The 13044-nt window shown below is 40.7% G+C and overlaps 1 protein-coding gene across 1 annotated transcript in view; it reads right to left on the bottom strand.

Moving 5' to 3' along the window:
- The window catches only part of LOC149791453 (transient receptor potential cation channel subfamily M member 2-like), a 91012-nt gene extending 78397 nt beyond the window's left edge, over nucleotides 1-12615 (bottom strand). Inside the window, exon 1 of the mRNA XM_089969198.1 lies at nucleotides 12407-12615. The gene's annotated coding sequence lies outside the window, so the exon portion shown is untranslated. The remainder of the gene's footprint in view (nucleotides 1-12406) is intronic.
- Between the last annotated feature and the right edge of the window lie 429 nt (nucleotides 12616-13044).

Raw genomic sequence — 13044 nt, 5'->3', positions numbered from 1 at the left:
GCAAACCACCATCTGCCACGGCAGTGACTGCGTCTCCAGCATCCTCACGTTCATCCACTTCTCCGTTGATGACACCAAGAACTGAAGAGTACTTGGAGACGTTGATCACACCAAGAACTTCTCCGCTGATGACCCCAAAAAGAACTTCCCCAGTGGCAGGACCCTCCAATTTAGCGGCAGTGGCCGCTGCTCACAAAGTACCTTCTCCCAAAATCAAAGTTCAAGAAAGATCGGGCATGTTACAAAGTTTACTGGATTTGTCCAAGCAAGAACTGGCTCGATTTAGTCCGTTACGTACCCCTGCACGACGTGTCATGCCTGTCCTCAAACTAATACGACGTAAAGACAATCAGTGGCGACGCGTTCCAGTATAAAAAAGGCCTGTGACCAAGTCGGGGTATCAGTGTTTTGATGCTCCTGAAGATGTCACCCTACAGAAAACCCCAAGGAAAGAAAAGGAAAGGACTACCACCACGTTTAATCAAACATGGAGACATGTTATCTGTCCTGTCCAAAGCTTCTCCACCTCTACGAAAAGAACTCATTCAATCGGCCTCCAAAGAGGTCATCGATCGTCTTGAAAGGCACGATCCCTTTGTCCAAACACCAGAAACAATGCTTAAGCAAACATCGTCACGTTCTTCGCCAAATGGTTCAAAAGAAAATTCCCATTCGTCAAAAAAAGAAGATGTTGGTCCAACGTGGAGGCATTTTACCCCTCTTGTTAGGTCCCTTGCCGAAAGGAGTCTTGGGAACCATGTTGGGAGGACTGGTGGGAGCAAGATAAAAAGGCCTCGGAAGTCCAAAAATCTCAGAATCGACCCCTGACAACCCCATGGAAGGACGAAAACTAGCTTTAGTGCCTTACAAACGATGGATGGAATACCATCGGTGGCAAGAACAACGCACCCCGCATTTACCTCCCAATCCCAATTTGAGCGAGATGTCCCAGTTACAACACGAATTGCAGTCCTTGATGAATCGCCAAGATTTGTCCGAAACAGAAAAATCGCAAAAGTACGGTCAACTCTTGCAACGACTGCAACTCTTTCACCAAAAAGCTTTAGACGAAACAGCTCTACCCACTCTGAAAGATTTTAAGACCTTGATGAAAAGTCCAGCACCATCACCAGTACCAGTACCAGTACCAGTGACCAAGACAGAAAAAGGAGAAGAAGAAGAAGAAGAAGGGTTTCAAACTCCACCAGAAAAAGTACGCAAGTTAACAACACCACCTACCTCCAGAATTGGATGGATTAAAAAGATGATGGCCACCCCTTCTTCATCACAAGAGAAAAAGAAAGTGAAGACAGAAGTGAAGACAGAAGTGAAACAAGAACCGATATCCCCCGCTCAGACATCCTCCTCTTCAACACCTATTGCTGGTCGCACACGCAAAGCATTGCAATCCAAGAAAATACCCCAAGAGAAAAAGAGTAACATCCTCCAAGAGTGGGTGTCTTATTAACACACCAACCAACACAAAAAAAATGGAAAAAGTCTTAGCCAGCATTTACTACGATCCCTCGCATCCTGCAGGTTACGCAGGAGTTCAAAAATTGTATCGTGCTGCCAAAACGCAACTGAAAAGTCTCCGTTTACCTCAAGTGCAACGATGGTTACAAGAACAAGCTACCTACACTTTACACAAACCCATTCGACGCAAGTTTGCCAGAAGTCGCACCTGAGTGGAAGGCATCGATCATCAATGGCAAGCCGATGTAGCCGATGTCTCTCATTTGGCCAGCCACAATCGTGGCTACAAATATTTGTTTTGTGTCATCGACGTCTTTTCCAAATTTGTCTGGGTCGTGCCCTTGACTTCCAAATCGAGCAGCGAGTTAGTGCGAGCCCTGCAACGGGTGTTGAAACAAAGCGGTCGTCACCCTCTTCGATGGCAAACGGACAAAGGCACCGAATTTCTGAACCAAGCTTTCCAAAAAGAACTAAAGAAACGTGACATTCATTTTTTTACCACCGAGAATCCCGAAAGCAAAGCCAGCATCGTGGAACGTTTTTCAACGCACTTTGAAAGAACGCATGTGGAAATATTTTAGTAATCACCACACTCTGAAGTACACCGACATCTTACCGCACCTGGTGCAAGCGTACAACCAATCTTACCATCGAAGCATCGGACGTGCCCCGCAAGACCTGACTCCCGAGAACGAAGTGTTGGTGTTTGAGCGCCTGTTTGGTACGTCCCCGACGAGGGCTGTCCCCAAGAAAAGTGGAGAGTTGGCCGTAAGAGATTGGGTGCGCATTGGTAAAACCAAACGCACTTTCGACAAAGGTTACTTACCTAACTGGACGACCGAATTGTTTCGCGTCACTGGACGAGTGCATGGCCGTCATCCTTCCGTCTATAAATTGGAAGACATGAACGGAGAAGTACTCAAAGGAACGTTTTATTTGCCCGAGTTACAACGTGTCACCAAAAAAGAAGACGACGTGTACGACATCGAAAGCATTCTCGAACGCAGAACCCGTAAAGTAGGCAAACGACGTGTCAAAGAAGTCAAAGTACGTTGGAAAGGATATCCACCCAGTTTTGATTCTTGGATCGACGCTTCGCAAGTCATCGACTATAAAGAGAAATGAACATCATGCCCTTTCACACAGACGCAGCTACGTCGACCACTCCTTCACCTAGTTCTTCTGTGCAAGATTTACAAAAACAACCCTTGTGGGTGTGGTGCGGAGAACGTGTGCCTAAAACGCAAATCGTCTTTTTCTGCCAAATCTCCGTGGTGTATTGTGTCATCGGGGCAGCCATCGCCAATTTGAGTTTGCAACAAGGAGACAAACAATTGTGGACCATTTTATTGAGCAGTTGCATCGGTTACCTGCTTCCCAATCCCTCCCTGAAATTCTCTTCGAACGGGAACCACGGGAACCTTGTGTCCAGTGCCAGTGTCAGTCACCACTCCAACAACAACAACAACCCCATTTTAGGCGGAGACACGCCTCTGACGTCCAGTAACCCCTCAGACAGCCACAGAACTCTGGAATTATGAGTCACCAAAACCAATTTTACTTGACCTTACCCAGTGACAGTTCCATGGAGGTGTTTCCCCACAACACGTTGTGCTGTTACACGGCCAAATTACCTCAGGCCATCCCCTTAGATCACGAAGCCCATTGGGAAGTGGCTTTAGTGGAAATCATTCACCCGACCCAAGTCCTCAATGTCCTTCCCAATCAAAATTTTTTTGATGTGGAAGTTCATGACGAGCAAGTGCAAGAGTACTTGGATAAGAATGTAAAATATGACAAGAAAACCCGTACACAAAATCAAAAGTGGACCTACCACTTGTTCATTCCCCCAGGCTATTATTTTAGTGGTCAACATTTGGTCAGCACCATAGCCACCAGGTTTAATAGCGTGTTTCTTAAAGCTTTGGAGAGTGTCAGAAAAAGTGTCACCATGGAATACCACAAAGCAGCTCGTCGCTTCTCGACGGGAGTAAAATCCTGTCCATTTTATTTTGTCCTGAATTGTATGACATGTTGGGCGGAGACATGAACATGAGAATGGTCATGATGAAGAAAAACGAATTACCATTCATTTACGACAACGAGTCTTTTATCAAGTTATTTCATACCCCGGTAGAACTGAACCAATGACTGAATTTGATGTTCGTGTATTCCGATGTGGTGGAGTACAACGTGGTGGGACACACCTCTGTGCCGTTACTGCGTGTCATTCCTTTCAAAGTGGATTCTGCCACGAACGCTGACGAGGAAGGTAGAAACACTTATCACGTCCACCGCGAATTTGTACATCCTCACTATTTGCCTGTCAGCAAGTCGTATTTGGACACGGTCAACATTACTATAAAAGGAGATTTGGGACAAAATATTCCATTCACCAAAGGAAAAGTCACGGTGAAACTCCATTTTCGAAAACGGTTCTCTCACGATTCGTAAGTCATGTATCCAGTGTACCTAGGGGTTGCTCGACAGCGAGGACACGGTTTAGGAGATATGTTAAAATCGGCCTTTCGTTCGGTGGCCCCGGTGTTGAAACCGATGGTGACACGCGGATTGCACGCCTTGAAAGATGCGGCACTGACGCAAGGCGAAGAATTTCTCCAAAATGTCATCATCGACAAACAAAACCCTAAAGAAGCCTTCATGAGGGCTGGTAAAAATGTCTTGCTGAAAACGGGCAAAGACATTTTGGGTCGCCGAGAAACACCTATAAATGCCCTGCACGCTACCGAGTCAGGCATTCAGCAAGGACAAGGCAGAAAGAGACGACGAAGAAAACACCCTTTCACCAGACTTCACACGTCTAAAGCGAGAAAAGCAAAGAAAAGAAGAACCGTTCGAGACTTAGACGTTTTCGATTATTGAGACACAGAGAAAAAATGATGCACCGAGAATCTTGCGCTTGTTCCAAGACGGAACTGGACCTGTTTGTCATGCCCCCCACGATGATGACGATGCAAGAATCCAAATGGGTGGAATTTCACCCCGTCTCCTCTTTGACGGATTCCGCTCCCATCGAGTTCGAAATCAAAGGACAGCCCGAAGATTACATCGATCTGAATAGCAGTTACTTGTACTTGAAAGTCAAAGTTCTAGATAAGGATAATGGTGCAGTAGAGGACACTGAGAATATAGCTCCCGTCAACAATTTCATGCATTCCTTGTTCAGCTCAGTGGACTTGTACTTGAATAACAAACTGGTCAGCAGCAGCATGGATACTTACCCTTATCGTGCCTACCTGGAAAATCTCTTGACGTACGGAATAGATGCCAAGAATGCTCATCTCAATACTTGTGTGCTATGGGAACCTGACGAAGCGGACAAGTTTGACAAATTTGACAATGACGGCTTTGAGGAAAGACGAAAGAAAATCACAGATGGACAGAGTTTAGAACTGATGGATCGTTTGCATTTAGACATGTGGTTGCAAGAGAAATATTTGCTGAACGGCGTAAATGTCCGCTTGAGACTGAATCGCAGCAGTGCCGCTTTCCATGTGTTGGCTGATACTGCTGCTGGCACTCCTAAAAGCAAAATCGAGGAGGCCAAACTCTAAGTACGACGCGTGGAAGTGTTACCCAAAGTGGGAAACGACATCAGTCAGACGTTCAGCAGAACGACCGCCAAGTATCCGATCCGTCGCGTGGAAGTGAAAACCTTCACCATTCCCAAGGGACAGCGATCCATGGTTGAAGATCATCTGTTTCAAGGACAGTTACCCAAACGTTTAATCCTTGGTATGGTCGAGAATTCAGCCTTCAGCGGAGCCTTCGCTGAAAATCCTTTCCATTTTGGACACTTTGACGTGTCCAAGATCGAAGTCAGTCGCGATGCCAAGACCTTGGGTACCCGACCTTTCGAACCTGACTTTGCCAAGAAGAATTACTTGAGATCGTACTTGTCCCTGTACGAAGCCACTGGACAGTTAGGGACCAACACCAGTCACGGCATTACGTACGACGAGTATGCAGGAGGCTATGCTTTGTGGGCTTTCGTTTTCACTCCAGACCAAGGCAGCGACGAGGGACATTTCCACCCTATAAAATCCGGCCAGATTCGTGTGGAACTTCAGTTTGCTAATGCTCTACCAGACACGGTGAACGTCATCCTGTATGCAGAATTCGATAATACCATAGAAATCAACAGTTTGAGAGAAGTCATTCTAGACTATTAGAAGCTATGGAAGACTGTTATCCCTCTTTACCTAGTGGAGAAACTTTGGAGATGAAATGTGAGGAGGCCATGGAAAAAGAATAAGCTATCATGATGAAGTCAAGATGGCCAGAACAAGAAGCCCATTTATTCTCCTGTTTTGCCAAACACTTGGTGGAAAAAATGACGGAATTGATCAAGAAAAATTGTTATGGATGTCAAAACGATCATCCTAGTCAAATTCAACACGATAAATGCCTGATGTTGAGTCAAGAAGAAAAATTGGACGAGTATCTGGACGATGCTTGGAGTCTCATCTCGGACGAAGACGTGTTGCACCAGTGGTATAAAGACTTGCGTGAACAGTCTTGTCCACCATTAACCACTCAAGAGATCGATCGCATCGAAGCTCTCCTGAATCAAAGTGAGGAGACGAAACGAAGAAACGGTTATTTGTCAGACATTTTCAAGCAAAAAGTCAGGATCGAACTGATGACTTATTATTACCTGTGAAGAAGAAAAAAACACACAAAACATGGATACCTGGGAACTTTATTACCTTTTGAACCACAGTTCGTATACGGCTTCTTGGAATCCTGTCGTCTGTGCTAAAGATGAACTCCCTCATCGCAAACCTCAAGACCATCTAGCTTACGTGATCAACACGGACGACAGTCATCTCCCAGGAACCCACTGGGTAGCCGTTTACTTTCCTCAAGAAGGATGTGTGGAATATTTCGATTCGTACGGATTGCCCCCTTTGGAAGACGATATCATTGACTTTATGAGAAGAAATGCTCAAACCACCCGATTCAATAATGTGAACTTACAAGGCACAGATTCCTTGGTGTGTGGACAACATTGTGTGTTTTTTCTGCATCATCGCAGCCTGGGCTATTCCTTAGAACATTTAGTGACTCATTTTGATCCTCGTTCTTCTTCTAGAAATGATGTGAAAGTAGATCGATGTTTTTGTGACCATTATGCTTATCTTTTGTCTCAAGCTAGGAAACCTAGTGTCCATCAATGGCCTAATGACTTCCAACAGTGGAAATCACAATTTCATTCACAACGTTGTCAGCCCTGTTTAAAGAAGAGTGTGAATTGAAAAAAATATTTGTGATTTGAAAAAAATGTTTGTGATTTGAAAAAAATGTTTGATGTTATATTGTTGGATTATTGTTAAAAATGTTAGAGTTTTTGGTTAGTGTTAAGTGATTTTTGAATAAAAAATGTTGTGTTTTGAAAACAAATGCCTTTGCCTTTTGTTTGGCTATAAGAATGTTGATTCATGCTCTTTAACTTCTTACTATCCCTCTCATTACACTCATTGAACGTTGCGACTCGAAAACCGTGGAGGGATGTTTTCCTTCACGTCCGCGCTTTGACTTTAAGAACCGGGGATAGTTTCCAGTCTAACCATCCATTGTCGACTCATCCTCCTACGAAGATGTGCTCCAAACTAGCTAAGCTAAACGAAGCCTACGTGAATTTGCATAGGGTCAGACACAGTCTGATACCGAAGCCAGAAGAGATAGAGAATGTGAGAATGCTAAAAGTCACTGAAGACCTGATAGAAGAGCTCTTCAGAGAAGAAGTGAACAGGGAGAAAGAAGAATGGACAGAGAAGTACAGACTTCAGAGACAGCAGCAGCAACAACAACAACAACAGCAGCAACCTGAACCTGACAGAGGCTTTGTCGATTGTCGTATCGACACCAAAGAGTTCTTCTTCTCTTTCCGAAGAAGCAGACCTATCGCCAGAAAGTCTATCCTCAGAGGACATCGCATTCTTAGAAACTAAAAGATTGCCATAGCAAACAAAAAAAAACAGCCCTTTTCAGGGCTACCCCAATACTCTAGAAAAGAAATAACCATCAATTTGCCAATGTGTGTAGGTAGAGTAGTGTGAATATAAACACTAACTCTTTTTTTAATAGTTCGAGTGTATGTGTTTGTGTGTTTGTGTTTGTAACAGCTCACGTACGTTGGTATGGATAGTAGATTAAGATAATGTCTTTTTTTTGGCTGTTTGAGGTGTGGGGAGAGTACATTTGGGGGTTCGATTGGATTGCTTTACGTATGTGAATAGTATATTGAAGTGATTAATGAAAAAAAATTTTTTAGAATAGTGATGGGTAGTATAAAAAAGTGAGTGAGTGTTTCTTTTAGGTCCGCGCGTTGTTTTGGTCATGATCTAGGTAAGATCAATTTTATGTTTTAGGGGATGTTTTCCTTCACGTCCGCGCTTTTAGTATAATTTAAAAGTCACTCGTCAGTCCAGCTACCCTTGTTGATTGATCAACACCAGAATGAACACCAAACTGTTGGAACTTCATGTGCATCTGGAATATGCCAGGCGCCTGTTGAACGAACTGGCCGCGGAAGCGATTGTGGAAGAGGGAAGGATGAAAGAGGAGGAGAGAAGAAACAAAGAAGAGGAGGAGAGAAGATACAAAGAAGAGGCGGAGAGAAGATACAAAGAAGAGGAGGAAAAGGAGAGAAGAAATTTCAGAATCCCCGAGACAGAAAATTGGGATTCTGAAGCTATTTATCCTGCCTCTGCTCTCTCCCCAAAAAAAGTAAAAAGCAACTGGGGAACAAGATGTGTATGTGGCGCCAGGCCTGGAAGGTGCCATCATTAACCAGGTGTCCATGAAGTTCCCAAAAAAACAGCCCTTTTCAGGGCTACCCAATACTCTGGAAAAGAAATAACCATCAATTTGCCAATGTGTGTAGGTAGAGTAGTGTGAATATAAACACTGACTCTTTTTTCATAGTGTGAGTGTATGTGTGTTTGTGTTTGTGTTTGTAGCTGCTCACGTAAGTTTGTGTGAATAGTAGATTATGGGTTTGTTTATTGTTTCTTAGCGTATGTGGAGAGTATAGTTTGGGTTTTATTATACGAAATGAGAAAGTAGGGGATGTTTTCCTTCACGTCCGCGCGTTGTTTGGTCATGATCTAGGTAATATCAATTTTATGTCTTAGGGGATGTTTTCCTTCACGTCCGCGCTTTTTATGTAAGAATCCACAAGGTTTTGTCGTTCGCACCATTCTACAAAGAATAAAAAAGAAGATGGCTTCGAACCACCTTGACAAAATGAAAAAATTGCAAGACGTTTTGGACAATTTAGGAATAATGGAGCAGATGTTAGTAAGACTCAATGAAGACCATTATTCTTATAGTCCCCATCGAGTAAAGATGGAAATTAATAACTTAAGAAAAGTAAAGGACATAATAAGTGGTGTCATGAAAGAAATAAAGGAGGAGAAGGAGGATGAAGAGGAAAGGATAAGGGTAAGAGAATGGAATGAAAAAATTGAAAAAGAAGAAGAAAATGAGAAGAGGAAGAAAGAAGAGGAGGAGAAGAAAGAAGAGGAGGAGAAAAAAAAGAAGAGAAAGAGTGTAGGAGAGAAAATAAGAAGTTGGTGGAGAAAAAGAAGAAATTAGAAGCAGAAGAAAGCAGAAGAAACCCAAAGGCCCTTTTCAGGGCCACCCACATTTCTCGAAAAGAGAATGACTTTCAATTGCCTACCCCTTTTTTTAAAAAAAAAATTAAAAAAAAAAAAAATCCCATGTTCAATTTCCCTTGTCGCTATACAGTCCCACCCTGTTTAAATTCCTTTGTCGCTCAACAGTCCCACGATTTTTCTTCATGTTCATTTCCCTTGTCGCTCAACAGTCCCACGATTTTTCTCCATGTTCATTCCCCTTGTCGCTATATGTTCCCACGATTTTTCTCCATGTTAAATTTCCCTTGTCGCTATATGTTCACAAGGGGGGTCTGTAGTGCTAATTCCCATTGTCGCTATAGTATCCCACTTTACTACTTACGTAATACCACTGAATTATATGTTGACATAATTTACGTACAGCATAAGCACATATTCTTCTGTAATATGTTTACGACAGACTCGAGCATAAAGTTCAAAACATATAGAAGGTACAAAATACGGAAATTTAAAGGACAAAATCAGAAAAGAAGAAAGAAAGAGAGAATAACAATAGAAGGAAAAGAAGACCGGAAATAGAAACATGTTAAATACAAATAAATGATCTGTATATGCATTTATCAGTTATCATTCTTTTCATCTAGATGTAGTTCAGATTACGATTCTAAATTCCTATATTTTACGCCGAGGTCATTCCCATCCCACCTCTCACCTCAACCCTTAAACACACAGATCGTACCCGCTGAGGTCACAAATGCTAGCACATAACTGAAGGCGGTTCAAGTCGGAACACCACAACATTTAAGAATAAGGTGCATATACCTAAAACTTACTTCAATATCCCTTCAAAAGAAACTCTAGATGCCGTATAATTGTAGCTAATTATTTTGTCAATATCAGGTGCGTTTAACATATAAGATTTTGTAACGACACAATTCCATGTCCAATATATACTGTGAAAGACTTACAATTCAAATTTACGAATCCGTGTATTAAAGGAGATTTGAGGTAATACCAATGAATTATATGTTTACATAATTTATGTACAGCATAAGCACATATTCTTCTGTAGTATGTTTACGACATAACTCGAGTTTAAAGTATTAAACATAAGAAAAGAACAAAATACATAAATTTAGAGGACAAAATCAGAAAAGAAGAATAGAAGGAAAATAAATACAGTGCAACAAAACGAAAAAGAAGACCGGAAATTGGAACATTTTGAATACAAATAAATGATCTGTATATGCATATATCAGTTATCATTCCTTTCATCTAGATGTAGGTCAGATTAACTCTTGTTTCGTTACGATTCTATATTTCTATCTTGGAGGGTCTCTTTTACGACGAGGTCATTCCCATCCCAAACCTCACCTAAACCCCTACACACACAGAGATAAAATGGCCAGAAAGTTGACTTCCCTCAGAAATCCTGCTATATAGTCGTACTTCTCAGAGAAAAGCAGGAAGGAAGAAAGTAAGTCCATAATCTATTTTAAACAAGGGAAAATGATCATTTGCCCCTAGAGCATATCTTATCCTATAAGTAAATTCCACTATACTGTCAGTTACAAGCCTCACACACTTTTTCGTTAAATATCTCAGTCAGATGTCTAAAAAGAAAGACAATATGTGACATGTGAATTAATTCTTATGTTTTCCCAGTCTGTTACAATGCATAGTGTCGGATTTACAGTCCATGTGTTCTTGAAACTTTGGAGCCATGTCATGCCGTATATAAATTGCATTAGATCTACTTCGGTTTAAAACAAATCACTTGCAAAGAAATATTGTATTGTTACAATCATTTCATAGCGAATTTGGTAGCTGGGTGCAAGCACTGAGACAGAAAGACAGATACGCTCTATCACAGATGTTAATCCATTAACAATGCAGGAAACATGTGTTCAAACTCTGTAAGGGGTCATTAGATGGCTATTCATTTTGACATTTTGAAAAGAATATAGCAAAGCAACATGTTTAAGTATATAGCTAATTTAGGGGGAAATAATATATATCAGCTTTTCTCCTGGGAAGTCTAATCTTGAGAAATATTTACGGAGGTTGGGATGAGGGTGGGAATGACTTCAGAGAATTATTGTGCAATGAAGATAACTATTTTAACATGACGGAGAATATGATTTTCGGATTCTAATGTGGTAACGAAGTGAAGTAGATATTGTATGTTTGAACGGTTACTTTAGGAGAAAGTGTTATTATTCTGAGAATAAATTGATGTCATACCGTAAATTGACTCTTTGACATTAACCGACACGTTTTGACAGCTATGATACACCAAGACTTTTCGATATTTTGAATGGAACAAAAAATTAAAACAACAAATGTATTCTGAATAACGAATTCCCGGCCACACTCAGTTTGCATGCTTAAAACAACACTAAATGCATTTGTACAGTTGCCCAAAATTAATTCACGGAAATATTTTGCGTCCAGGATCAAGACGTATTATATCTCAATCAATCAGTTAGTAAAGAAAACTTCCAGCTGGTTGTTCATGCCAATTAAATATTATATGTATGCACAAGTTTTGTAATCACGCTCAAATATGTGCCGTACTTGAAAACATATTTTGTGAAATATGATAAAATTGCTATTGAAGATTGAACGCATGTGCTTTAATAGCCAGATATATTGTAATAGTTCACGTAGCGAGCAGGTACATATTCTGCTGTTATCTACTTAAGACAGGGATAGAAAACAATAACGATTTTTTTTTATTTAAAAATATAAAGTGCTGAAAACAAAAACAAAATAAAATAATTAAAGACAGAAAAGAGGTCGTTTGGGATAACAAGACTGGTTAAAATAGCACCAAAAAAATTAAAGGAAGCAAAAAATAAAAAATAAAACATAAAAAGAGGTACCTGCAAGTAATCGTATATTTCGCTTATTGGCGGAATTATGTTTCCTTTTCTCATTTCTAATCATATGCCCCACCCCCTTCAATGGAATACTGCTCGTGACTTAGTTTTCCTGCTGAAGATAATGTAGCTACTATAATTTGATATGACATGGGTTTTTGTCAAATATCAAGTGAACAAAACTCTCTCACAATAAATATCAGATATTTACTAATTTGATCTCAAATTTAGCAACTGGATTAATTACTTAAGCAGCTGAGAAAATGTGTTTATTGTAAGAAGAAAATTACGTCAAACTTTGGTGAATTTATCTTTGATATAGGAGGTTTTGTGACAAAAAAAAAGATGAATGGACAATTCGACAGGGGCATCAAAATATCATGAGAGTTTTAGAAACAAGTCCATACACTATAATTGACCTACCTCTCACGAAATACGTCGAGTTGCAGTTAAATGAGATATAGATATCAGCATTTTGATAATCACCATTTGAAGCATTAGTTTCTATAGGTCAACAGTGGATAAGTCCATATTAATCACATTGTATGGTAGCAAAAACAAAATGAAGAATCAAGAACTCCATCTTCAGATTTGCGGCATTTAGCTTTCAACAGGAACTCTCATAATGAACGGTTGCGGGAAGAAACTCCTAAGTGTAATGGGCACGTCAATGTGTGCAAATCTCCATAACAATTTTTGTTTACTTTCGATTTCGCCTTTCAGTCATTCCAAGAAAACTACCTCATTGAACATAATTTGGGTTGCCCAAGCTTAAACATGTACGCAGCTTGGGTAGGTATACGCGGGGAATGTATGTAAGATTACTTTAACTTGTTTTTCTTGTCTCGGCCATTTACAGCATACCAGTCTGAATATACCTGTGCTAACATTTCCATTGCAAACATTTTAATGGAGAATGTCAATACAAGAACCACCTGGCGAACAATTATAAAGCTTGCCATGAATGACATTTTCATACAATGAAAATAATATCAAAAATACATTTTGTAATAGAGAATAATAATACGCTTTAGCAAATACCATATACGTCTGCAACCCTA

The sequence above is a fragment of the Sinohyriopsis cumingii genome, chromosome 9, assembly GCF_028554795.1.
Source record: "Sinohyriopsis cumingii isolate HCF-2022 chromosome 9, ASM2855479v2, whole genome shotgun sequence".
NCBI lineage: Eukaryota > Metazoa > Mollusca > Bivalvia > Unionida > Unionidae > Sinohyriopsis > Sinohyriopsis cumingii.
This window is presented reverse-complemented; position numbering and strand designations above follow the sequence as displayed.